Below are 27,497 nucleotides of genomic sequence, written 5' to 3' on the forward strand. Positions count from 1 at the left end.
ATCTTTCAATAAAATACGTTCAATAAAAATACCTTCCAATAAAATACTCTTCAGCTGAAACCTGCTTGCTTAGATTGCTTTTTAAATGAATTCTGGGTAAACAGAAGAGAACAGAATGTTTGCCTGAGTCCCCTTGTTCTTAAAGAGTTAAACGTGTGTGTGTGTGTGTGCGCGCGCGTGCGCAGCTTCAGGCAGACTATTAGCCTTTAAGTATCTTGTCTTTGAGGATTAGCCTGGACTGTAATAGTCCATTATTGTTGACTTCAATCACACTACACTAATTCTCTAAGCAGTTGTAACATACAGTGTGCTAGACCAATGATTCCCAGTTTGCTAAGTACTGCAGACCCCCTCTTTTTCAAAAGCCAAGCCATGGATCCCCTACTTTTGAAACTTTTGACATCTTTATGTTAGTTTTTGTTACATGAATGTTGCCACAGATACCATGGATGGGTTATGTGAACAACCTGGTGTCTGCGGACCACCAGTTGAGAACCACTGTGCTAGACTAATTTTCAGACTTTGGTTTTAAATGTATTTCCATCTCTGCTAGGTATGTTCATGTGTGTGTGGTGGTAATATGTGATGTCTCATCTGCTCTGCTGTGATCTTAGGCAGATGTTTGCAACACAACTAGTACTGAAGCTGATAGTACTGTGGACCCCAAGCAAATCCCAAGCAGGTTTGCAGATTGGCATGCTTCCTATGTCCTATTTAGGATCAGGTAGCTGGTGCAGATCTCAGGTGTTTTCTCAGTCTGTTATGAGGTGTGCAAGCTTCACAGTTTATGATTGTGGTAAAGCTATGTGTGGGGTGGGGGGAATTTGCCCCATCGCTGCCCACCAAGCCTCTGACCTCAATGCTTAGCTAGATCTGAGCACCCGGTACAGGAGGCTTTTGGAAAGCAAAGTTTTACATGAGTATGCAAACACTAGAAACTGCCCCATTGGGAGAATACTTAGGAAGGTGGTCTTTTCGCCTTGACATGCTTCCATGGAGACACTTGTGCTGTGTGCTTTTCGGCTTGTTCTAATTTGATGCAATGTGTGAACCTTGTGGGTGCATAGAAATCTATCGCCTAACGCTTTGTTTTCTCATCAACACTAATTCGATACTCATATATTGCTCACTTATTTGCAGTATTATGCCCATGTACCTTCAGGAGTTTCTTGTTTTGCTTATTGACCACGTTGCAGAATATTGATCACCTCCACTTTTCCTCCAGTCGTATTCACCACCTTACTCTCTTGTCTGAACCTCCTTGGGCTGTTGGCCATAAGCTAACATTTTATTGGAAAATTAAGATTTGTGTATTCCCCTGTGAAGCTATAAAAGTTTTTCCGTCTATGTTGGAAATTTGGGAGCAAGAATGAAAATTACTTCCTCCACTGTGAAATGTCTGCAGTGGCTTAATAGTTGCTTTTTCTCTGATAATTGTTTCTTAGCCCCTTCCTTCCTTCCTTCCTTCCTTCCTTCCTTCCTTCCTTCCTTCCTCCTTCCTTCCACACAGCATAGCTTTCTGCATTCCTAGTCTGTCTTTCATACCAGCATTTCCCATTCCAATACAGGCTTTGCATACACAGTGGCACCTCGGGTTACGTACTCTTCAGGTTACATACGCTTCAGGTTACAGACTCCGCTAACCCAGAAATAGTACCTCGGGTTAAGAACTTTGCTTCAGGATGAGAACAGAAATCGTGCAGCGGCGGCACAGCGGCAGCAGGAGGCCCCATCAGCTAAAGTGGTGCTTCAGGTTAAGAACAGACCTCCAGAATGAATTAAGTTCTTAACCTGAGGTACCACTGTAGTTATATTTATTTAAATATATATTAACCACACTTCCATGGAAGAATAGCAAGGTGGTGTACAGCATGAAAATGCAATACTAAAAGAATTACATCATTAAAAGCATTGATATCCTATCAGTAAAACTGGTTGGTAAAAATATTCAAATGCCAAAGGCCTGTATGAAGAGTAAAGTATGAAAACAAGGTTAAAAGAAATCAGGGATTACTTCTGCCATGCTTCTCCTGGCAAAGAGTTGCACAGGGCAGGGCCTGCCACACTTCCCTGGTGAAGGCTGAATGAATTGCAGGGGCATGGGAGACCCCCAAAAGTGTCCTTTCAGAAGATCTTGGTGTTCAAGGTGGAGCATGAGGAATCTGTTGATCCTTAAAGGACTTTGGTCCCAAGTTGTTGAGTTCTCAGTGCCTGATTTTGGTAGCCTAACCTAGGCTGAAAGTTTTATATCTCATTACTGTGGTCATAAATGGGAACAGTAGAATTTGGTGGCAACTGGGTGATTTTGGAATTGGAAGGCTATAACAAGGAAGCATATTTGCTGTTCTATGTGCATCCTATATTATTAGCGTTGTCCGCAACGTGACAATAGCATGCAACACTTAAGGCAAGGCTGGGGGAGCTGTGGTCCTCCAGTTGCTATTGGTCTCCAGCTTTAGCCAGCATGACCAGTGGTCATGGATTATAGGAGTTGTGGGTCAACAATATCCAGAGGGCCACAGGTTCCCCCATACTAGGCTAACACATACCTCTTCATTTTTCTTATGTCTTTGGATGTTTTTGCACACACTATCCTGTCTGCTCAGTGCATAACAGCCATCCCCACCCCACTTCAAGGATCATGTTTACCAAATCACTAGCTGTATTACCATTACTGGGGGACGCGGGTGGCGCTGTGGGTAAAACCTCAGCGCCTAGGACTTGCCAATCACATGGTCGGCGGTTCGAATCCCTGTGGCGGGGTGCGCTCCCGTCGTTTGGTCCCAGCGCCTGCCAACCTAGCAGTTCGAAAGCACCCTTGGGTGCAAGTAGATAAATAGGGACCGCTTACCAGTGGGAAGGTAAACAGCGTTCCGTGTGCTGCGCTGGCTCGCCAGATGCAGCTTGTCACGCTGGCCACGTGACCTGGAAGTGTCCCCAGACAACGCAGGCTCCCGGCCTATAGAGTGAGATGAGCGCACAACCCTAGAGTCGGACACGACTGGCCCGTACGGGCAGGGGTACCTTTACCTTTACCTTATTACCATTACTTCAGAAGGAAAAAAGTGCCTTTGAATGCAAGCAGAGTACATTTTCTTTATTACCAAATAGCCAAGCCCTCCACCCAACAGCAACAGTATTCATATATTGCTGTTCTGAATGAGTAGAATAATCCCCTTTACCATTATTTCAGTAACCTAAGTATACATTGAAAATGGTGGTTGAGTGGTTGATACCTACATCTAGTACAAAAATGGAGCAAGCTATGATTGTGTTTTAAGAACAGCCTAAAAATAAAAAAGCAAGGATATAGTAAAGTGATTTTATCAGGATGAAAGTTCACGCTATGATCTGCCAGCTTTTGAATTAGAAAGCTTTCCCTTCAGACTGGTTGCAATTAGAAATGGAGAAAATAGATATTTCTGGAAGAGGGCACAGAATTTAGCCCAGTCTGCAATCTGTTCGAGTGTTAAGATGACAGAAGAAAAAGTTTCCCCTCGACTAATTAAGAACAGTGTCCTTTTTATTTATAACATTTCTATTCAGCTTTTTGCCAGAGTTGCTCTTTAAAATTGTACAGAAAAAACATCCTAATAAAATTAAAACAGTGCAATATGACTTGAATTAAAAGTCTCGCATTATTGTTGCATTGAGGGTAGATAAGCAAATCTCAAGCATGATTCTGTGCATGCCTACTCAAAAGTAAGCCAAATAATTTCAATAAGCAGTGCTTACTCCAAGTGTGTATTTACCAACGATCCAATTTTGGAAATACATCAATGCTTTATATTATTATTATTTTTTGACAAAGTAATAATAATAAATAAAAATGTGCACTCCATCCACGAGACCACTCCATTGTAACTATCCAACCTCCCAGAATTTCAACACCTCTTGCGATGATTTGACCCCTTTCTGTTTTAACAGTACAAATTATACAAACACATTCCATATCTCCTCAAAATCATTTCCCCTGTTTATTCCCCATCTTACCTTAATGGCACATGTTAATCTATCATTAATAGCTTATATCCCATACCTCTTTATACCATTCTTCCATTTTATATTCTGTTTGCCCCTTCCACTTCCTAGCTATCATAATTGGTGCTTTGTTGTTGTTTAGTCATTCAGTCGTGTCCGACTCTTCATGACCCCATGGACCAGAGCACACCAGGCACTCCTGTCTTCCACTGCCACCCGCAGTTTGGTCAGGTTCATGTTTGTAGCTTCGAGAACACTGTCCAACCATCTCGTCCTCTGTCGTCCCCTTCTCCTTGTGCCCTCCATCTTTTCCAACATCAGGGTCTTTTCCAGTGAGTCTTCTCTTCTCATGAGGTGGCCAAAGTATTGGAGCCTCAGCTTCACGATCTGTCCTTCCAGTGAGCACTCAGGGCTGATTTCCTTAAGAATGGATGCGTTTGATCTTCTTGCAGTCCATGGGACTCTCAAGAGTCTCCTCCAGCACCATAATTCAAAAGCGTCAATTCTTCGACGATCAGCCTTCTTTATGGTCCAGCTCTCACTTCCATACATCACTACTGGGAAAACCATAGATTCCTGTTGAATCCAGCCCGTCGCTCAACTTCACAGAGGTCACTTCAATTAGCAGTCTTAACTCCCGTTCTTCACTCGAAACATGTGCATTTTCTGCTCTCTCTAATTGTTATTTTGAGCTCCTGCAACCAGGTCGCGCGATTAGAAACGGTGTCGGGAGAGCCATCCCACACGAGTGCTGTGCGCCTAGTGCCTTCACCCCCTTCTTCTTTCAAACTCGGGGGTGATTTATGGCAACCGCAGGCGAAGGCAGTGTTTCCCCCATTCCCTGGGGAAACAAGGGAGGCTACATATTCCCATATTAGCCTCTTAATTGCCTCGTGTGAGATGGAGAGATGGTATTGTCGGCCATCTTCCAATGCGCCCCTAGCGGCCCCCCTTGGCGCTCCTTGATTCCACATTATATTTTTTTCCAGGACTCAACAAGGCCAGTCAATTTGCTCTCTGGACCTGCCATTTACTATTGTTTGTTGGCTTTCTGCTCCTTTTTCAAATGAACTTTCATAGCCACCTGCATACAGGGGAAAGAGTGTTAACCGCAATCAGGTGGCATTGACCACTTCCTTGTTAGCCAGTAGGGGACTTATGCTCCCGGATTTGTTGCTGGGTCCTGGTAGGATATACCTTCTAATTGGCAGTTAATTAATTTGGACATGTTTTTCTTTTTCAGAGTGTTTGAAACTCACAGACTTTGAGGAGCTCCTGCTGTGGAACTGTTCAAGCTTGGCGCAGCCACAAATCAGGTACTTTATTTTTTAAGATTAGATCAAAGCTAATTCTTGAGCAGTCATTACAAAGTTTCCTAAAGAGTGGAGAAGCTGTATTCTAATTTTTAAAGGATGCTGTGGGTTATTTTGAAATCTTTGCATAGCCAGAAGTAGCCATGTGGTCTGTCTTTTCATTATATGCCAGCTTGAAGCCCACCGTCTAATCCACTAGTCTTTTAATAGGTGGGTCGGGACCCTAACCTCTAACCCCTAGTGGGTCGCAACTAAATAAAAATGAAATAAAAATGAAGCAACCCCCCCATAACCCTCCTTTCACAAACACATTTTTAATAATAATAATAATAATAATAATAATAAATTTTTTATTATTTGTACCCCGCCCATCTGGCTGGGTTTCCCCAGCCACTCTGGGTGGCTTCCATAGAAACCAAAAATACACTAAAATATCACACATTAAAAACTTCCCTGAACAGGGCAGCCTTAAGATGTCTTCTGAATGTCAGGTAGTTATTTATCGCTTTGACATCTGATGGGAGGGCATTCCACAGGGCAGGAGCCACTACCAAGAAGACCCTCTGCCTGGTTCCCTGTAGCTTTGCTTCTCGCAATGAGGGAACCGCCAGAAGGCCCTCGGCACTGGACCTCAGCGTCCGGGCAGAACGATGGGGTGGAGACACTCCTTCAGGTATACTGGGCCGAGGGATGTGAGGGCGATCTGGCTGCGACATCTGTCACCCCATTGATCGCCAGGGTTGATTCGGCTGATCTGGCTGGCTAGGCGGGTGTCCCCTTCCTCCCTCACCGCTCCATGTGCGTCCCTCCCGAAGCTGCGCGCTCGGTGGAAGAGGACGACCATCCCAGATAGAAGGAGTGTACCGTTCTTCGGTCAAGGGTATACGATAGCTGCGCTCCCCTGCTAGAACCTCCAAACAAGCTCAAGGTATACTGGGCCGAGGCCGTTTAGGGCTTTAAAGGTCAACACTAGCACTTTGAATTGTGCTCGGAAACGTACTGGGAGCCAATGTAGGTCTTTCAAGACCGGTGTTATGTGGTCTCGGCGGCTGCCCCCAGTCACCAGTCTAGCTGCCGCATTCTGGATTAGTTGTAGTTTCCGAGTCACCTTCAAAGGTAGCCCCACGTAGAGCGCATTGCAGTAGTCCAAGCGGGAGATAACCAGAGCATGCACCACTCTGGCGAGACAGTCCGCAGGCAGGTAGGGTCTCAGCCTGCGTACCAGATGGAGTTGGTAGACAGCTACCCTGGATACAGAATTGACCTGTGCCTCCATGGACAGCTGTGAGTCCAAAATGACTCCCAGGCTGCGCACCTGGTCCTTCAGGGGCACAGTTACCCTATTCAGGACCAGGGAGTCCTCCACACCAGCCTCCCCCCTGTCCCCCAAAGTGCAAGACCATTCTAATGATTGGCCTTTGGGTCACAACCAAGCTGCAGAATAAGATGGGAAGGTTTTTTTAAAAAAGAGTTTTCTAATGGTCAGTGGAAGAGGCGGGGGAGGAAGAAGGGCCAGCGTGGAAAGGGGTTGAGGACATGGAAGGGGAAGCATCTCTGCAGGATATTGCAGGGGGAAGATATTAATGTTTTCATCACCTGGAATGCAATTGTGCTCTTACGTAACTGGCATTTGCAAAAACAGTATCAAATTGAATGCGGGGGTGGCAGGGTGATGCTGAAATGCATATCCCAAGGGTCCTCTTGGTTTTGCAAAGTTCTTGATTTCCCTTTTACTGCTGTATGAAATAAGGCCACCTTGCAGGCTGTTAGTGGCAGGAATTGCTCAGTTTTACAGTTCCTTGCCTTTTAGTGCTTAAATTGTCTTAATTTTATGCCTCAAGTTTATGCCTCAGCTCTCTGCACTTAATAGGTTGTGTTAGTTTTTATTCTTCTTTTTTATTTCCCCCCCCAACCAAGAATCCAGTTACATATTTATGAAACAGTATATCCATTTGCTGGTCTACATTGTTTGCTGGATGTTCCAAGGGTGTGGGAGCCCAGGACTGGAATCTTAAGCTATTATGCATTGCAGCATATTAAATGGGAGAAAGGAGAGAGGACCCTGACTCTCACCAAGCTGCCCATCCCAATTCCAGGATTGAAAAAAGGCTTTCTTTCTGCTGGGAAGAATCTAGCTCATGACACCTTTGAGACCAAAGCAGACAGTTTGGTTCACTGTAGACCCTCGCCTAGGAATAGTGGTGCCATTCCTCAGCATTGAACTGGCATGTGCCTGGGTCCCAAATCTTGGGGAATTACTATTTATAAAGAGGTAAAACATGTATGAAGTTTTGCTTTAAAAAAACAGGTGCTATCCTATTTGTGAATGACAAATCCTTAACTTTGGGCTCCATCTCCCCTCCGCACCTTGTAGCACACAACTTTTTTGTTAGATCCTTCTCTTATCACTCTAAAGATCTTCTGCCAGCCCTGTCCCTGCAGTATAGATTCGGCACTTGGCAGGGATCCAGTCATTGGTTTATATCTGCCATGTATCCTTCCTGTCACTTGAAAAAGAAGCTTTCCTGAATGGTTGTGTGTGCTTGCACTGCTGCATTGCAACCTTGTATAAATTGTGCTCCCAGACTTGCTGCTAACGCAGCAAATCCTTTTGTTGCCCAGGTTGTACGTGTGCCCTTAGAGAGCATCCGCTGCCGTCTAAGTGATTTCCTTTTACATACCTTCCCAGGGCATCACGTGGATGAATTAGCTAATGTTTGGAAAGCACGCCAAACTGAAGAAAGGTCTCTGCAAGTGCTTGGCATCCTTATTACATAACATACAATTAAATCCGGCTGCACTGTACAAAGCCCACTTCATGTGAAGTGCTGTGTATTTCAAATTAATAGATTTCAGAAGAATTGTATTACATTCAATATGTTGTAAAGCAATCTGTGCCAGAGACTAGGAGATCTCCTGTGTTTTCCCTTGTTACGTTGAATTGCTGTGAATTGCTGTATCTGCAATTTAAATTCTTATATTACAGAAAACCAAAATTGCTAAGTGCTGTACTGCCTCATGTCAAACACCCAGCTAGTACACCAATTCTTTAAACCTCTTTTGTTGACCACAAGCATTATGCTTTCCATTTTAAAGTTCAGAATAGAGTAGTTGCTTTGGAAGACAATAATCAGGCATCCAAACAACATGATCAGTCCAACGAAGTTGATGCTGAAGAATCATTGCTTCAACACTGATGATCTTTGCTTCTTCCAGTACACTGACATTAGTTTGCCTGTCTTCCAAAGTGATATGTAAAATTTTTGGGAGACATTGTTGATGGAATCTTTCAAGGAGTTGGAGATGGCGTTTATAAGTGGTCCATGTTTCACAAGCATACAGTAAGGTTGGTAGTACAATAGCTTTGTATGCAAGCATTTTGGTTTCCCTCTGCGCTTCAATTGGGAGAAAGCTGCACTTGCCAAGCTCAGGGGATGCTGGATTTCAGCATCAATGTCGGCCCTTGTGCAGGAGGAGAGGTAGGCCCAGGTAGGAGAGGTGATCAACACTTTCTAACGTTACACCATTGAGTTGGATTTGTGGTGCTGCAGGGCGGTTGTTTTGTGCTGGTTGGTGCAGCGGTTTGGTTTTTTGAGTGTTGAGTGATAGGCCAATCTTTTCGAAGGCTTCTCTGAAGATATTTAGGATGGTTTGGAGATCCTCCTCTGAGTGTGCACACACTACATTGTCATCAGCATATTGAAGCTTTATGGCAGAGGTTACGGTAACCTTACTCTTTGCTTTCAGCCTACTCAAGTTAAAGAGGTTTCCATCTGTTCAATATATGATTTCTATCTCGGTGGGGAGTTTCCCTTTGACAATGTGTAGGATCATGGCAGTGAAAATAATAAATAGTGTTGGGGTGATAACACAACCCTGTTTAACACATGATCCCACTATGAATGGTTCACTTTGACAGCCACTGTTAGCTGCAATTGTTGCCCTTATATTATCATGGAGGAGCCAAAGGATGTTCACAAATTTACCTGGGCAGCCAATTTTCAGAAGGACAGTCCACAGGGCATTATGATTTACAGTGCTGAAGGTCTTAGTCAGGTTGATAAGTGCCGTATACAGGTGTTGGTTTTGCTCTCTGCATTTATTTATTTTTAAAAAAAATTTAAGCTGCTGAACAGTGAAAATCATGTCATTGTCGCCCTAGAAGACTAAGGATTCACGGAGGGTAGCCTCGGATATAGTTAGGTGACAGTTTGCTAAGATTACAATCATTTTGCCGGCTGCAGCTAATAAAGAAAAAGTCGCTCATTAATGCCAGTAGGGACTTCTGACAAGAGCTTCACAAGGTCATTTTTGATAGCAAAGCCTACTCCATGTATTCAACATTCTTGTTCAGGAAACCTTTCCAGAAGGATATGTAGCCTCCTCTTTCTACCTTCAGCTGTCCCTCTCCTGCTCTTCGAGTTTCTTGAAGCACTGCAATATCAATGTTAAAACGTTGCAGCTCTCTTGCAATGATGGCAGTCACTCTCAAGGCAAATCTTTAAAAAATGTAGTATAAACACCAGCAATTGGGAAACACTAGCCTGTGAGCATTCCAATTGGAGAACAGCCTTTACCAAAGGTGTCATGGACTTTGAAGACACTTGAACTCAGGACGAAAGGGAGAAATGTGCTAAGAGGAAGGCACGTTTGGCGAGCCCAAATATCATGGGCTGAGGCAGGGACAGCCAACATGTTGCCCCCCAGATGTTGTTGAACTACAACTCCCATCAGACCCAGCAAGCACAACCAATGATCAAGAATGATGGAAGTTGTAGTTCAACAATATATGGAGGGCAGCATGTTGGCTTGTCATGGGCTAAGGGTAGCTTTGTTTCTTCGCATGGTTGTCTGGCCACAACCTGGAGAGCTGTCTGTTTAATTGCCCCAGAGCTGCAACAAAAGATGCAGTGGCAACTTGCCCTGGCCTGCTTCTCTCTTGGTCATGTCACCCTCTCTCCCACTGCACCTCCTTGAGCAAGCAGAACTCTGATGCTGCACTAATGCAGGCAGGGGCAGATGGGTGAAGGCACCAGCGGGAGAGTAGGGGTCGGAGGAAGTGTGCCTGCATTATCTTTTGCAGCTTTCAAAGTAACAAGATGGTCCTCTGGGTTGCAAGCCTAGCAGCTGGAGCTTTCTGCTGCATGTGGTGCAATAAACACACATTACCTGTGACTGTGTAAGCATGCAGGTCCTTGTAAGAAAGTGATACCCATGTAGGAAAGGAGACTAATGGGAAGCAGCCATCACTTTCTCTTTTATGAAAAGCATCTTCTCCTCTCAGTTGAAAAAGGGATGTACTTTGTTTTTTGTGATATGCTTTTCAAAATTAACAAAACTGTTTCTAAAAGTCTCTTCTGTAATTGATTTGGTTTCTGTAGAAAAAAGCATGCATCACCCAAACAATTCTGAAAAAGTAAGCCCCCGGCCACCTCAATTTGTGTGGCCTTTGTAATTGATAGTGGTTAATTCTCATCCACATTGAGGCTGCTGGTCTATTTTCTGCTCTCCTTCTACAGTAGAACCTCTATTTATGACCGCCTCTACTTGGGCCTGATCCAAGTTGCGACCGCGGCAATCCCGGAAGTAAATACCGGGTTTGCTGCGATTTGCACATGCGCAGAAGTGGCTGCCGCTGTCTGCACATGTGCAGAAGTGTGCTGCCACTGAATGCACCTGCGCACAGTAGCACTTCTATCAGCGACCCAGATTGACTTACGGACAGACCTCCAAAACTGATTATGTCCGTAAGTAGAGGTTCCACTGTATTTTTTTGCTCTCTGGCTATGAGCAGGAACTTCCCTCCCCCCCCTTACAGACTGGGAACTTCCTCTTGGCAGCTGGAGCTTCTAAATGTCTATAGAGTAAGGAACATTACCAGCCTCCTTAGAAACTACGGGTTCCAGGAGATATTTGGGTATATATTGAATATTTTATGACCACAACATGGCGTCTGTGTAGTGGAGGGGGCATGCAAAGTCAAATATCTAAACCCGAAAGCCTGCATCAGAGCTGAGATTGCTGCTTGTACATACACAGAGCCTCCTCTGATCAGTATTTTGCCTTTACAGCCTAAGTTTCATTTGCCTTTGTAGCGAGAAGGAAAAGGAATTGCTCAGTGAGGATTTCACTGCTTATTGATTACTGCCATCAAGTGAGATTGCAGATGCCACTGTCCTGTCATTTGCTAGATATGTGTACAGAATGTCCGCTGGGCTGCCTGTTAACAGCAAGGAGGGTTGGAAAAAGAAGGATTTGGGGTAGGCGGGCGCACATGGTTGTTCATCCTCTTTCTAATGCTACATCTCTGTATATCTGCACAAACTGAATTGTGAGATGAGGGGCATTATCACTATCACTAAAAAGAGAAAAGCATGGCTGAGAAGCAGGAGGTCGGGTGGGCAGAGTGTTTCTCCTTCCTTTTTCTCATCTGAAAGCGGTTGCAGGTCCCTACTTGACATGCCTTACAACTGTTTAATAATTCAGGCTCTCCGTTTGTTTGTTTGTTTGTTTGTTTGTTTGTGCCTTTGTTCTGTTTGACCTAGGCAGCAGTGGCAGCTTGGCCAGGGGCCCACTCTCTTTTCAATTTCCTGGTGCTGCCCATCAAACTGATGAACCTTTTGTTGTGTCCAATAGAGAAAGCGAACTGTTCTGGACAGCCTAGAGAGCATTTATGTATTTGTTGGTTTGATTGAAATTATTTATATCTTGCTGTCTTTCCCAAAGGAGATCAGAGCAGCATAGGCAGGAAAACAGTATAAACAAACAAGACTCCCAGCAGCTGTAATGTCCAGGAAGGCAGGGAATAAACCAGGCTTTATTTCACCCAGGTCAAAGACCCAGTTTGGCAAACCCCCCCCCCCCATGCACATTTGTACACACACACACACACACACACACACACACACACACGGAGGCTGGGAGCCTCAATGGTGCCCCTCTGAAGGTTTTACTTGGGACAAAATACCCAGCTAGCTGCCCCCCCCCCCATCTATGGCTCTGTGTGAAGGCTCTAAAGCCCAATTACTAAGAAAAGTTTTAAGTGCTCTCTCCACCCCCAACACTAACAGCGAAAGAGCCATAAAAACATCCTTGGAGAGGGAGTTCCAGAAGTGGTCACCCTATAATCGTCCTCTCCCCACCCCCATTTATCTTGGTAACTATTGGGCTTCTCCTTTTATAACACATATAGCACCTGTTTGAAATAATATAGAAGTTTGTATATATGGGCCCATGACCAAAGGATTTTACCATCTATCCTTTAAGGCTAATTGGAGTATAATAATCTATTTTCTTCCCTCTTCCTTTTTTCTAAGAACAGAAACAAAGCAAACAGTAGTAATCTTTAAAAAAAATATTATCCAAGCTGATTTAAAATCCAGTATATCTTCATAAAAACCAGGGATTACAGCTCTAATTAAGATCAAGGATGGGCTGAAAATTCCCATAGCACCTGTTTAATCAAGAGCAAAAGGCTTGTTGTATACAGCAGGATTTTCATGTTGCATGCATGGTGACAAAACGCAAGGTATGCACAAACCCTAATATGAAACTTAATGTTGATGTGCTCAGTTTTATTTTGAGGTTGTATGTATTGCTCCTTGCTTTTCCATTTTGGTTTATAATAACTTAAGGTGATATTGACACAAGCTTGTTCATTTGGTTTGCTGTATAAGAATACTGCTTGTGTATGTGCTTGCACTTGCCACCGTGTGTGTGTGTCAGAGAGAGAGAGGTGCGAACCTACAGTCGTACCGTACCTTGGTTTTTTAACAGCTTGATTCCCCAATGTTTTGACTCCCGAATGCCGCAAACCTGCAGCTGATCAGAAGCTGCACTTTGGTTTCTGAATGTTTTGGAAGTCAAACGGACTTCTGGAACGGATTCTGTTTGACTTCAAGGTACTGTACAACTGTATAGGCATATATCCAATGCCTACAACACTTCCTTTTGAGGATGGAAGAACTACAAAAATGGGAGGTGTGCATGTATTGTGGCAGAGAACCCATATGTGAGTCTATGACCCACTCACTGCACATACTATTATTTCTAGAGCCGGCCTAAGCTGAACTGGGAAGTTGCTGGTGGCTGTAGGCAGGCTGCAGTCCCGGGGCGTATGGTCTTGTCTCACTGCTTTCCCCTGGGAAACCGCTCTTTAGCACTCAATCAGAGAAAAGACAAGGGGGTTTTCCTTTCCCCTGGGAAAGCCGCTTATACCCTTGCCAAAAACACAGAAAACCCCTCGGACCTGTGCTTTCTAGGCACCGGACGAGGACGTGTGGACAAGCCCCCAGTCTCAATGTGTCCTATCGCCATTAGCAATATTGACTTGTAGTAACAAAGTGCTATGGTATGCTTTGTATGCAGTAAATTGATTTCAAGCATGTAATCCAAATATATAGTTGCCTTTTCTGGAAGCGGTCATGCAAAGGGCATAAAAAAATTCCAGCTGTGCAATTTCATGCCTGTTTCCTGAGACGGGAGTTCAGTGTGGGACTTCCTAATACATGTGTTTCAGATTGCAGCCTGAGTAGCAACAGCTCCAGAGATTTATTTTTGTTGCCCTGAGAAAGTTTATTTCTAGTTTGCCACTTTATTATTAGAAGCATCTGCTTCTGTATTAAAGGCTTGGTTTTTATTGCTGCCTAAAAGAGTGATTGTCAGTCTTGCCATTTGATTTGTTTCCCTTAAATGTGAACAACTTGACAAGTGCAATCATACCTCGGGATAAATACGCTTCAGGTTGAGCACTTTCAGGTTGTGCTCTGTGGCGACCCGGAAGTAACGGAGCGCATTACTTCTGGGTTTCACCGCTCGTGCATGCGCAGACGATCAAAATGACGTCACACGCTTGTGCGGAAGCAGCAAAATGCAACCCGCGCACATGCAGATGTGCTGTCGAATCTTACGTTCTGTTCAGGATGCGAATGGGGCTCCAGAACAGATCCCGTTCGCATCCCGAGGTACCACTGTAGTCAGATCACTATTAGAAGAAAATAATCTTGGACTTGTTCATCGGCCTATCAGCTTCGTCTGGGATAGATCCTTCTGGAGAAAGATCTCAAGATCTGCATAATGCAGGTGACCTGTGCACACATACCTGGGACCAATCCTAATTGAATACGACACATGTGTGGAGCCTTGGGGATGCCACAACTATGATGTCGAATGGAAGGCAAGAGGCTTTGGTATCACACAGGGTGCCACTGAAATTTGACATACCAAGGTCTGCCACTGATCTCAAAGTTGAGCTTTCTGTCCCCTATATCCAGGTATGCAAACATACCTATTATACACATTTCAGAATGTTAAATGTTATCAGAGCTTCTTATAACAATGATTTAAAAAACGAAACAAAAACCTCATCAGATGATTTGAAGCCTGTTAGGCTAACACATGTTAGATCCTATGATTTACACCATGGGTAGGCAAACTATGGCCTGGGGGCCGGATCCAGCCCAATAGCCTTCTAAATCCGGCCCGCGGATGGTCTGGAAATCAGCGTGTTTTTACATGAGTAGAATGCGTCCTTTTATGTAAAATGCACCTCTGGGTTATTTTGGGGCATAAGAATTCGTTCTTCTTTTTCTTTCAAAATATAATCCGGCCCCCCACAAGGTCTGAGGGACAGTGAACCGACCCCCTGCTGAAAAAGTTTAGTGACCCCTGATTTACACACCTGCACACCAGATGTAGTCAATGTTTGTGAGAGTTCCAACTCCAAAAAGATGGCATCTTCCTTTGCCTCAAAAATGTTGTTTAAAGCAACCAAAGATTTGATTTATTTATCATTGTATTGAAAAGATCAGTCCTTGTATATTGATATTTTGTGCGATCCATATTTCATGCTGCTTTTGCACATATCTGGCTGATGGGATTGCTGCTGGCAATCGTGGTTTCTTTATTGCTTGCCTAGTATATTCAACACACCATCAGAGGAACTCTGTAGAAGCTCTTTTGTGCATCCGGAATAAATTGTGTGGGAGCGATCATAGCACTAACCAAGCCGACTGGGATACATGTAGAAGGGATCTCAGATGCATATGCTACTTATTTTACCAGATTAATCATAGAAGACACGAGTACTGACATCTTCTGTTTGCTCTAGCCACCAGCCATCTCAACCTGCTCTTTGTGCTTTTGCTTATTGCAGTTTAACTAATTGATTGGCTTTTTGCCACTGTTGTAGAATCTATGGCACAAAGGAAATGTAAAACACTGTTGCTGTTTTTAGCCCAACTGGAAATATATATTCTGGTGACTTTTGCTATAAAACAAAATAAGGGAGCAGATTACATTGACCTGACCCATGAGGATACCCAGGGGGAAGCTATATGCCAGGTTTCTGGTATTTATTATTATTATTATTATTATTATTATTATTATTATTATTATTATTATTTGAAGTTTCATCTCAAGCAAGGGCTTGGGAGGATGGGGTTACTGCTTGCTTGAATGCATGACTAAGGCTAGAAACCAAAAAAATAACTGCTGTCGTACTGCTTACTGCATGGGGGACAGATATGTGTTTGCGTAAGAAAAGTCAAAACAGTTTAGCAGAGGGAAAGCATAACAATAATAATATAAAGGAAGCTTTAAGCAAACATGTCCCAATTCTCCTTTCTTCAGAAATAGGTTTTGCGAAGTTTGTGCATATCTGCATAAACAAGAAAAAAGAAAGGTGTACATAAAAAGAGAACAAGTGCAAATATTTGGCTGTGCGTAGACTTGTCTGTAACAGGGTGGTGTCCAGACAAGAAGATGGGCCAGACTATCTAGTGATGTGAATTGTTCATATTCACACCTAAGAATTTGAACCAAAACCAACCATACTTTCCGAGTGAGAAATATGACACAATTTCAGCAATACCTATTCTCTTCTTGTCTTTTCAATACTTTTTCTTCCTTCCTCCTTTTCTCTAGCCTTCTTTCTTTCTTTCTTTCTTTCTTTCTTTCTTTCTGCATTATTGCATCTTTTTTCAGGTAACATGATGTGCTCTCTTCCTCTATCTTCCAAGCTGGAAGCTCCTTGTCTCATACTATATTTGTGGAAAAGGAATAAAAACAAAATTAGAAGTGGATACTGTTCCTCTGGTGGGGGGGGGGAGAGGAAGGGAGGAGGTTTTCTCTGCAAGTTTGCTTCTTATCCCCCTATTGTTTTCCATGTTTTAGGGAAAACCTGAAAATGTCCTCTGATTTAGAATCGTGTGCTTTTGCAATGGGGAAGAGTGATTTCAGGAAATGTGGTACTGAAAAACTAGCTTGGTACTGTATATGGAATGTTTATATTGGAATATTGATACTGGACTAGGGGTGATGGTGAGAGAGGCAGAAACAACTTCAGGAGTTGGGGCAGAATGAATAAAGCAGGAGATGAAGAATTTAGTTTTAGGACAGGGATGTCTAACCTGTGCCTCTCCCAGATGTTGATAAACTACAATTCCCATAATGCCTTACCATTGTCTGTGTTGGCTGGAGCTGATGGGAGTGTAATTCAGCAACATCTGCAGAACCACAGGTTTGCCACCCCTGTTTTAGGAACAACCAACTTTGACAAATAGGTTTTGTTTGTTATTTAATAAAAATGTTTATCTGGAAGCTTGACTCTTTAGCCTAAAATCCCCGTGTGATACATCTAGCTTTCTGTGGCAACTTGGAATTAAGGGGGAAATGTACTCTACACCTGCACAGAGGCCCCTTACACCAGGGGCCTCAAACTTTTTAAACAGGGGGCCAATTCACTATCCCTCAGACATTGTTGGGGGCCGGATGGGAAGTTTTGGAGAGTGGGCTAGCACGCTCGCAGGAGCTGGCCTCCTGGCCTCGGAAGCCGGGAGCCTGCAGGAGCTAGCCAAGAACTGTGCACACTGCCCGGTGCACCTCTTCAAGGAGCACAAAGATGGAGACAAGGACAAGCTGGTGCCTCACCTGCAGCTTCCACCCCGTGCGGGTGTTTCCGCCCCTTCGTCGTCCTGCTCCCTGGCCTAGGCCACTTCGCCGCTGGCCTCATCGCCCTCCACTGTCACGTCGGCCACCAATGGGAGCATGGCGGTGAAGGCCCCATCGAGCCCTAGCCCAGGCTAGCTGTCCTCCTCCAGGAACACTGCTGCTGCCTCCTCACGGGGACACAGAGCAGCAGCAGCTATAGGGGCACCAGGGCGGCATCGGTGACAGGAGGAAGAGGCCGAGCGGTGGCAGCTCTGCCAATCAAATGTGGGCCTGGTTTACCTCAGCGTTGCACAGGGACGTCTCTGCCAATCAAATGCCGCACCTGGTTTACCTCAGTGCGGCGTTTGATTGGCAGAGACGTCCCAGCACTGAGGTAAACCCAGGTGCAGCGTTTGATTGGCAGAGCCTCCATCGCTCAGCCTCTTCCTTCCGTTGCCGGGAGCCTTGGCTTTGCGGCGGGTTCTTAAATGGCTGGGCGGGCTGGATTTAGGACCCTGACGGGCCTGATCCGGCCCGGGACCGTAGTTTGCCAACCCCTGCCTTACACATTTTGCAATTGAACACTAGCTCATTTTAAGCTCCAACCTCACTGAATCACCAGTGAAGTCAGTCATATTGTTGCTTATTTGCTAAGTGTTACTAATTTGGACCAAAAAAAGAGCTCTATACCAGATGACTATGACTATGGAAGTTCGTTGAAGTGACTTTTTGGCTTAGATTAAGAAAGCTGGGAAACTTTGGAGAGATTTATGAAATGTATAAACAGATATATCACAGGCACAAAGCTGTCATATTCTAGGCGCCTGCAATCATGTCTGTCTACAAAACTATACATTGAATTGGCCAAGTAACTTGTGCCTTTCTCTCTCCCACCCCAGCCTTTCCAACACCACTGCATTGCTGTAACTGGGAGGTCTCAATTCCAAGGACCCTTCTAGTCTGTTACTATTTTGTAGGTGGGAGTCAGTCGCAGACCGGCAAATTCAGATTGCACCATTAAGTGGATTTGGTGCTCTTGTGCAATAAACCCACTTCCAAAAACCTGACATTTTTTGTGGCCAGGAAGGCAGTGGCCAAATGTACTGGAAAATGGAGGATAGCAATTGATTGACATGATGGTGTGTTGCTTCCTCCATTCAAATCAGAATGAAGGCTCAAAAAGCAGCTGGTGTTGTATAACCTCCTCCCAAACTTTGTTCAAACAAATCAGGATGACTGCTCAATAAGTATTTAATCTGGAAGTGTCCCAAGTCTTAGTGTAAGACCATCCACCTTATTTTCCTCTGTCCCTAATCTATATTGGAACTGAGTGTGGCGATCACACAGGGTCCCAGGACGTTTGACGGTCTATTGATCCCTGTGCCACCACCGTGTTTGCTTTCCTGCTGCCACAACCCGTTTCTCTCGGGTACACACAGAGTCCAGACAGTTGTTAACATTAAATCAAATAAGCAAGTTTATTTTATAAGTATTAACAAGTTTATGGTTTCAGATAATTTTTCTTGTCAGTTTCTTAATCTTAGTTTATTTACCGGCCTATACCTTCCTAATAACTTCTAACTGATTATCCCATTTGTCTATCGGACTCCTCCTAACAGTTTCTCTCATTCTCTCACATCAAAACTAGACCAACCCACAGACTTATCCTCCCTCTTCCTTCTCTGACTCCCAACTGACTTCCCAACAACTCCAACTCTAACTCTAACTCTAACTCTAACTCTAACTCTAACTCTAACTCTAACTCTAACTCTAACTCTAACTCCTCCCCTTGGGTTCCCACTGGCCAATCACTTCACACTCATTTAACCCTTTCCTTATGACCCACCTAGGAGGGCAAACGCCACACTGAGTACACCAAATAACATTGCCTTTGGGCCTCTCTCTCAGGTAAAGTTTGAATTCTGTAGAGCATTTCCTGAATGCCATTATGCATCTACAACTTTGCACAGATACATATGTTTAGATCGGTGTCAGAATAAATACATTTTGTGGTACAACATTCACAGCTCACTCAACAGAAGCATATTTGATTGATTTTATGGTGAAAAGTTTTTAGAATGTTGGATTGTTTTGATTGTTGTTAGCCGCCCTGAGCCCAGCTTTGGCTGGGGAGGGCGGGGTATAAATAATTTTTTTTAATTATTATTATTATTATTATTATTATTATTATTATTATTATTATTATTTTATTATCCTTATTGTCAGCAAATCAGTTGATTTTATTATGGCTAAGTCTACCATAACTATACCAATACAGTGGTACCTTGGGTTACGAACTTAATTCGTTCTGGAGGTCCGTTCTTAACCTGAAACCATTCTTAATCTGAGGCGCGCTTTCGCTAATGGGGCCTCCTGCTGCCTCTGTGCTGCTGGTACATGATTCCCATTCTCATCCTGGGGCAAAGTTCTCAACCCGAGGTACTGCTTCTGGGTTAGTGGAGTTTGTAACCCGAAGTGTTTGTCACCCGAAGTGTTTGTAACCTGAGGTACCACTGTAGTGACATAACATAATTACTTCAGTTTGCTTCCTCTCTCCTTATATTTGTTAAGGTGATGCAAAAACTAATCTAGAGAGGTTTTTGTTTGTTTATTTTAGCTTTTTCATTGTTGCATTTTTAGAAAGCTATTTCCAGAACTGGAATTTCATTCTAAAGATACTGGCTCCTTCCTTAGTTGCTTATGGGGTGTGAAACCCACATGCTATTTTGGACTTTCGAAATGCAAGCATCAGTTTTATTCATTAGCGACCAAAATGGTCTTTCATCAGCTCACCAGAAAGGCAGAGTCGTCTTAATTTATAATTATCTGCATAATGTTTACCACTTGCCCCTTACCTCAGTGTTCACAGCTCTACTGTAGCTGTCTGGTGTATCCCCTGACAAAATCACTATTCTGGTATGCTGAAGTCTTATAGCCTATGCATATTCCTCTATCAAGTACTTTTGGATGCCACCCCAATCTTTGACCAGTGAGAGACTCCAGGGTTTCCAAGTGCTTACCCGGGTTGGGTTTCCTTGGAATGAAGGTCAGTGGAGACTGTGGTGCCTTTAAGATATATAGTTTTATTTACACATATATGCACCCTGAACACAGGATGAAAAGAGTTCACAGCATTAACAGCCCAACAGATCTTTCTTCTCCATTTGGTTTCCAGGGGAACCTCAAAGTCCAATACAGGCTCAGCACAGAACAGGACATGCCCCTCTGTCTGCAGCTTCCAGCGTTCAGATTTCCATCTTGCTCAAAACACAGCTCTGTCCATTGTTATCCTTCATAGCAGTTAGATGAACAGGGTGGAGGAAAGGCCCACCCCTTTGTTCTGTGGCACAGAGCAACTTCTTTGGATATGCTAGATTGTGGTGCCTTGACAAACGAACTAGTTTTGCAAGCTTCCTCTTATGCATTCTATCCTCATAGATACAGGGTCCCAAGAATCAGAAGGGACCCGAAGTATCCTCCATACTGACAGACTCCTAAACTCATAACAGTACTATTAAGACTATGCCACAAGTTGTTCACATATAGTCCATTATGATAAATAAGAAATGTCCATTCTATCTGTGGGTACAGTAATCTGCAAAAACAAAATCTGTTGAATTGTCCCTAATCACCTGTTGACAGGCATTTCACATACTTGTTTTGTCCAGATTCATTTTATCTTACCAGATTCCTTTAACCTTTCCTCGTTGAACTTTGTTTCCAAGCCCCTCGCCATCTTTGTCACCCTCCTCTGAACACATTCCAGGTTGTCAGTAACTTTCTTAAACAGCAGTTATTGACAAATTGGGTATCTGAGCTTCTTTTTGGAATGATATGTTGAATTAACTTCAAGCAGATGAATCTATCTATCTGTCTTGCCTGTCTCTCTGTATCTTTCTACTGAGAGAGATTTTTATGCCTTAACAGACTTGTTGTGAAAACCACATTAAAAGTCATATGCTAGGAGTGAGGTCTGATGGGAACGAATGGTGTATTGGGTACTGGGCTTCTTAAAATCTCAAGATGTGTCCTACGGTCCTGATGCAAAGGACCCCAGAGAGCTGCACAATAGAACGCTTTAACTGCCCCAGCAGTCAAGGTGTCAATCTTTATATTCTTTCTGCTTCACTGAGCTAAACAGCCACAAAAAGCCACCATCAGTTCCCTATGTAGTCAGTTGTGCAGAGATGAACAAAGCCCTGTCAGCCATGAATCAGGGGATCTGACGCCAGTGTTCTGGCTTGTTCTGATCCTGCTTCACGTCAGCCGTCAGCCTAGGAGAAGTGTGGAGCCTTTTAAAAACAGCTGTTGAACTTTCTGAAACACGGGGACACTGTGATTTCAAAATAGACATTCCTTTTCAAGAGAATTGATCCATCACAATGTGTTTCGAATTTCCACACACACCAGCTTGTCTATTAAGAAAACTCTGCATTCGGCACAGAACCCCTGTGCATTGAAGAAGATTCTGGAACACGTTCTTGGTTTTCCAATCATGTCAACCAGGATTACTGGTCATGCCTGTTGGACCTTAGTGTTGTTCCATGTGTACTGAGGACGTACTCTAGACTGTGCTTAACATTCTTTTCTGAGGCTGTGCTCTGCAGGAGAAGATTGACAGTGATAGGAAAGCTGTTCTTTAGCAATTCGTGTCTACCCTTCTTTTCTCTGAAGCATTCGCCATAACTTCCAAAGAAACTTGAGGGTTCCTTGGTGCAGAGTCTGAAGAACAAAGACCAAGTTACGGATTGATTAAGTGTTACCACTAAGCACTTGTAGCTCATCACTTAAAATGAATCAGTTCTTTCAAACAAAGGTCAACACATAGAAGTATCTTACAAGTTAGAATAAATACTCTGAAGGCAGAATGCAGTGGTGGAGAGCCTTCAGCCTGTTGACCTAATGAGAGCCTCCTGGCCTCTGAAATTGGCCTGGGAGGCTGTTTGGGGCCTACCACTTGTACCTTTTCCTGTGCCTGACACCAGATGTGGGAAAGTTCAGAAAGAATTCAAACCCTGGAAGATGACAGAAAAAGATGGCGAATTCAAAAAGTGCCGAATTCAAGCTATGACTGCAAAGGAAGAATCAACTTGATGTCAGGTGATTGGCAGATAGGAGCCCTCTGCTCAATCAAAGTGCCCTGTGAAATGTTGGCCACTTCTGAATCTGGCCCTCAAGCCAGATTTTCCATAACTGGCATAATGGGTAGCTAAATATAGGTGGTGGCTGTTTTTATCTGTGCTCATGCAGTGTCTTCTGTAGTCAGCCACATCACAAAATTGAATGAGGTGGTACAATTATGTATATGCACACATGCAATGATTAACCTTTCATAGTTTCTCCAACATTGTTAGTGATATGCTGAGGCTTCATTTTGCAATGTCCATCCCGAAATGGCTTCAGTTGACCTAATTTTTCACAATGTGATGAACACCTCTGCCTCCATGGCATCTCAAAATGGTCTCATTATAAAGAGGCCTGAGCATCTAAAATCTCTAGCTGTTTTTGATGATTTAGGCCTCACTGACTTTAATGAAAGATAACATCAGCTTTCATTACCAAGGCAATCAATCCAAGTTCAGCTCTTGGTTAAGTTAATGAAGATATAAACTGGCTGAATTTAGAAAGCAGAGACTATCGCCCATGATTTTTATTGCCTTGCTATAATTCTTGTTTGCCTACCTTTCTCAAAAAAACAAACAAAAATAGGAAAGGGAAAATTTCATATACCCACAGCTTAAAAAATACAGTGGTACCTCGGGTTACAGACGCTTCAGGTTACAGCTTCAGGTTACAGACTCCGCTAACCCAGAAATAGTACTTCGGGTTAAGAACTTTGCTTTAGGACGAGAACAGAAATTGTGCTCCGGCGGTGCGGCGGCAGCAGGAGGCCCCATTAGCTAAAGTGGTACCTCAGGTTAAGAACAGTTTCAGGTTAAGAACGGACCTCTGGAACGAATTAAGTTCTTAACCTGAGGTACCACTGTATCTCCTATCTGATTCATCATTATTCTCACTTTGTGTGCCTTCCTAGGATCTTATCAGTTCTGTTCAAGATTTTCTAAGAATTTATATGGCAAAAATCCAGCTGCTTTGTATCTGAATTGAACAACTTTGTGAAAATGAGGCAGGAACTGAGACAACCAAATGCTTAAAAGTTAAGGGCAGGTATTAAGTTTTACTCAAAGTAATTGTAATTGTAATTAATGAGCGAAACATAATCATGTTCACTAATTTCTACAGATCTACTCTGAGTAAAACTTAGTTAAATACCAACATGTATTCTTAGGCTGGAATTCAACACTGCACTAATACACTCATTCTGTCAGTGCAGTGATCTCTCCCCCCCCCCCCCCCATTCTGGAAATTCTCCTGACACCCCCTTTTCCAAGCCAATTAGGGAGGCTGCAGGGACACACACTGGAGGAAACCTCATTGCATTAGTGGGACTTGTGCTGCCTCCTGCTAGCAACTATTTAGTTGAATCTGACCCCAAAGGTTGTATTCAGCTAAGTCCTACTCAGAGTAGACAAATTGAAATTAATGAACCTAAGTTAGTCATCTCCATTAACTTCAATATGAGTAGGACTAGCATTGAATACCATAGCTCACAAGCAGCTTTTTTTTAAAAAAGGAACTGTCTGAACCTTAGGTCATATAAGCTACCCTATGTTCCCATACCATCAGAAGCAGTGACTGCATCATTAATTCCCCTTGCTGCTACCCCAGCGTATTAAAAAACTGTTGGCTCATAACAATCATTGCTTTTATTGCAAGGACCACTGTTGGCTGATCTGGTATGGCAGAATGAATATGAGCCGGAGTTATGAGAAAGAAGTCTCAGCTCAGTTACCACATGTTCTGTTCTATTTAGAACAGTTTTATGTGTTTTATAATTGCAACGGTTTTATTTGGTTTTTATAATTGTGTAGTTTTATTGTTGAAACCCACCCTGGGAACTTAAGGTGAAGGACAGGTAAGAGGTCTTATAAATAAGTAAAGAACTCATTAGAGGGACTTAAACAAGCCACTGTCACTTTGCTGTATGAAATATGGGGATAATCAGTTATGCTGGCCTACGTCACAGATTTAGCCTAAAGTTTCCTGAGATAATGAATGTAAAGCACTTTGAGCATTTATTATTTATAGTGCTCTTTCCTCAAGAATCTTATTACTATCGTCAACCGGCTTTGAGGGCAAGAGCATGTTGTAGGGGCGTTTTGGAGCATTTAATACAGCCTTCCCAAATTGTACTGCCTGTGAAGCACTAGACTGGGGATCACCGTGTTGCCTGTATGTTTGGTGTATGGGGTGTTAGAAGAGGGGTAGCACCTCTGGTAGGGGACACATTGTGCTCCATATGGGGTGGTTCGTCCACCTTTGTTCCCCACCCTGCACTCACCTCTCACCTGTGGCTCATAGAAGCTATCAGCATGCAACAGTGGCTCAAACCTGGGAATGGCTTCGACTGGCCCGCTAAACCACGTGATGGGAGCTGATGGCTCACAAACCCTCAGTGAATTAGGGTCTTCCTCTGCAAGGCTGATGAATTGAGCGGATGAGACCAATAGTGGGTCCAATGGTCAAGAAGGCAGTTCCTGCACATGCTGCAGAGGGAAATGAGGAGGCACATGGGGCTTGTCAACCTGTGAAGGTAGCCCATCTAGGAGAAGGACTAGCCCATCTAGGAGAAGGAAAACTCTGATCCTAAACCTCCACTGTCTTGTGGGATATCTTTGGCAGAAGAAAAGGCTAAGGAGTAAACCCTAAACAAATCCAGAGTGGAGTCCCTAAAATGGTTGGATGGTGCCTTGTACGCCTCCTTCAGGCAACTCCTGCAGCCAAGCCGGTGCCAAACGTATTGCTCTGCTGGAGAGGTCACTTCAGTGGTTTGACTTCACCACCGGAGGTGCACTCCATTGTCTCTCAAGACAGATGGACGCCTACAAAATGCATAAGCTGAACTTTATAGAAGCTCACTTTGATGCCAGTGATGCCTGTTTTTAAATCCAGAATTACAAGTGCAAGCTGTAATAGTGGCACTGTTCTCTAGGGCAGTCTCTGAACCCAGAACAAAATCCACAAGCCTCACCCTCTGATTCCCACAAGGGTAGCCAAATCATGCTCTTCCACAGCATTCTCCTAACTAAAGGGGCTGCCAGAAGTGGAGCTTTCCCCCTCTGCTGTCTTAGCAGAGGCAGCCCATCCCCACCATTCAATGAGGAATTTCTCTCTCACGCTCTGCAGCAATACCCTCCTCCTCTTCCTCTTTCCATATTCTGCTGGCAGAGTAAAAAAAAAAAAGAGCTTGATGGAATATGAAAGCTGGAGAGTGTATTTGTTAAGAAAAGTCCCTGAAGCAATTGCTATCCCTGCCATGGTGGTGACTTTATTATTGGAAGATGCAGTGCTGTGAAGGGTTCCTTCCATCTCCTTTGTTCAGCCATTTAGCAGCAAGCAGCAAGAGCAAAGGGATGTACAATTGGTCTTTGTGTTCCACTTCCAAATGTTTGGGAGCACCATACGTTCTCGTAGTTGAGATATTTATTGACTTTGAGCCATAATCCCGCAAAACTCATTTAGAATCATAGAATCATAGAGTTGGAAGAGACCACAAGGGCCATCGAGTCCAACCCCCTGCCAAGCAGGAAACACCATCAGAGCACTCCTGACATATGGTTGTCAAGCCTCTGCTTAAAGACCTCCAAAGAAGGAGACTCCACCACACTCCTTGGCAGCAAATTCCACTGTCAAACAGCTCTTACTGTCAGGAAGTTCTTCCTAATGTTTAGGTGGAATCTTCTTTCTTGTAGTTTGGATCCATTGCTCCGTGTCCGCTTCTCTGGAGCAGCAGAAAACAACTTTTCTCCCTCCTCTATGTGACATCCTTTTATATATTTGAACATGGCTATCATATCACCCCTTAACCTCCTCTTCTCCAGGCTAAACATGCCCAGCTCTCTTAGCCGTTCCTCATAAGGCATCGTTTCCAGGCCTTTGACCATTCTGATTGCCCTTTGACCATTTAATGGCATCCAGCATCTTAGACTCATTAACTTTTTAAACTGGATGCTTGCTTCAATAACTTACTTGGATTGTGTCTGAGCTTAGATTGTACACAGTTACTGGTGTGGAAATGTGTATCTAAATATTAAACAGACCCAATCTGGAGTAGGGATTGGTTTTGCACGAACCACTATAATTACTATTAGAATGAAATTCATCACCAGTTGAAGGGAATATAGATGGCATAAGCATGTAAATGAGAAAAGAAGAATGGGGAGACAAATATAGAATAAGAAAAGGAGCTTGGTGTGGTTAGGGAATTTTAATATTGGTGTTCTTAATGTTATATTTTAAATTGCTTTTTCAATGCACTCTCAATTGCTGAAATATTTTACCTGTAAAATAAGGTAAAAGCTGTATCTTTCTGCTTGGCTCTTAAAAAGGCAGCTTTTTACATTTTTCACCGATGTCTGTAGATTATAATGACATAATCTTTTATTCAGAGTAAAGTATTGACAATTTTACTTTCTAGCTGTTGTATTCGCCTCATGTCCTGTTGTGCTCAATACACTGGGTGGTGTAGGAACTGCAGCATAAATCCTTGACTTGGCAACAGAAATTCCATCCAATTATCTTACTGGCTGGTCTTTATTACACTTCATCTGGTTTTCTGATTTCATTTCATGTCTGCTGACATCTGTTCTGCAAGCGACTCTGGCAGGCATAGATATTTATAGATATACAGATAGATGCACATGTATGTATGCATAATAAATACATAAGGCAATACCATCATTTGTGGGTTATGATACCACCTATTATTGTACAGGAAGTGAGTTATCATTGCTTTTCCCCCTAGTCGCATCAACTCTTAAGATGGCTAAAATAAATGGGGAAAAGTGCAACAAATTAATTCAGAGAGCACACATTCCAACAATCATTCAAAAGTGAATGAGTTGACTTGACAAGCTCAATTTTCAAAGGAATCTCTATCAGGGTACTACAGAAAGGCAGCAAGTGAGGAATTCTACAAGAAGACTCAATTTACCAAATGTCAGGTCGGTGACATTAATTTTCAGCAAGAAGACCAAATTTTCCAATTCTGGAGATTTAATTGGAGGTGTGACTCAGACGGCATGTGTTGCAGAAGGTAGAAGCTCTTTTAATGCTGGCCTATGCTTATCTCTCTCTTTTTGGAAAAAAAGGCATTTCTCTTCTCAACAGTAAGTTAACTTGAGGAACATCGACAAAATTGTTTCAAATTGGCAT

General features: G+C 43.4%; 1 protein-coding gene across 7 annotated transcripts in view; it reads left to right on the forward strand.

Annotated features, from left to right (window-relative positions):
- TSPAN4 (tetraspanin 4) overlaps positions 1–27,497 on the forward strand; it is a 503,822-nt gene that overhangs the window by 173,577 nt on the left and 302,748 nt on the right. For all 7 annotated transcript variants that reach the window (XM_083428340.1, XM_083428342.1, XM_083428336.1 and 4 more), the window contains one exon: positions 5,225–5,297. The gene's annotated coding sequence lies outside the window, so the exon portion shown is untranslated. The remainder of the gene's footprint in view (positions 1–5,224; positions 5,298–27,497) is intronic.

Source organism: Podarcis tiliguerta (genome assembly GCF_965153285.1).
Source record: "Podarcis tiliguerta genome assembly, chromosome: 1".
Classification (NCBI taxonomy): domain Eukaryota; kingdom Metazoa; phylum Chordata; class Lepidosauria; order Squamata; family Lacertidae; genus Podarcis; species Podarcis tiliguerta.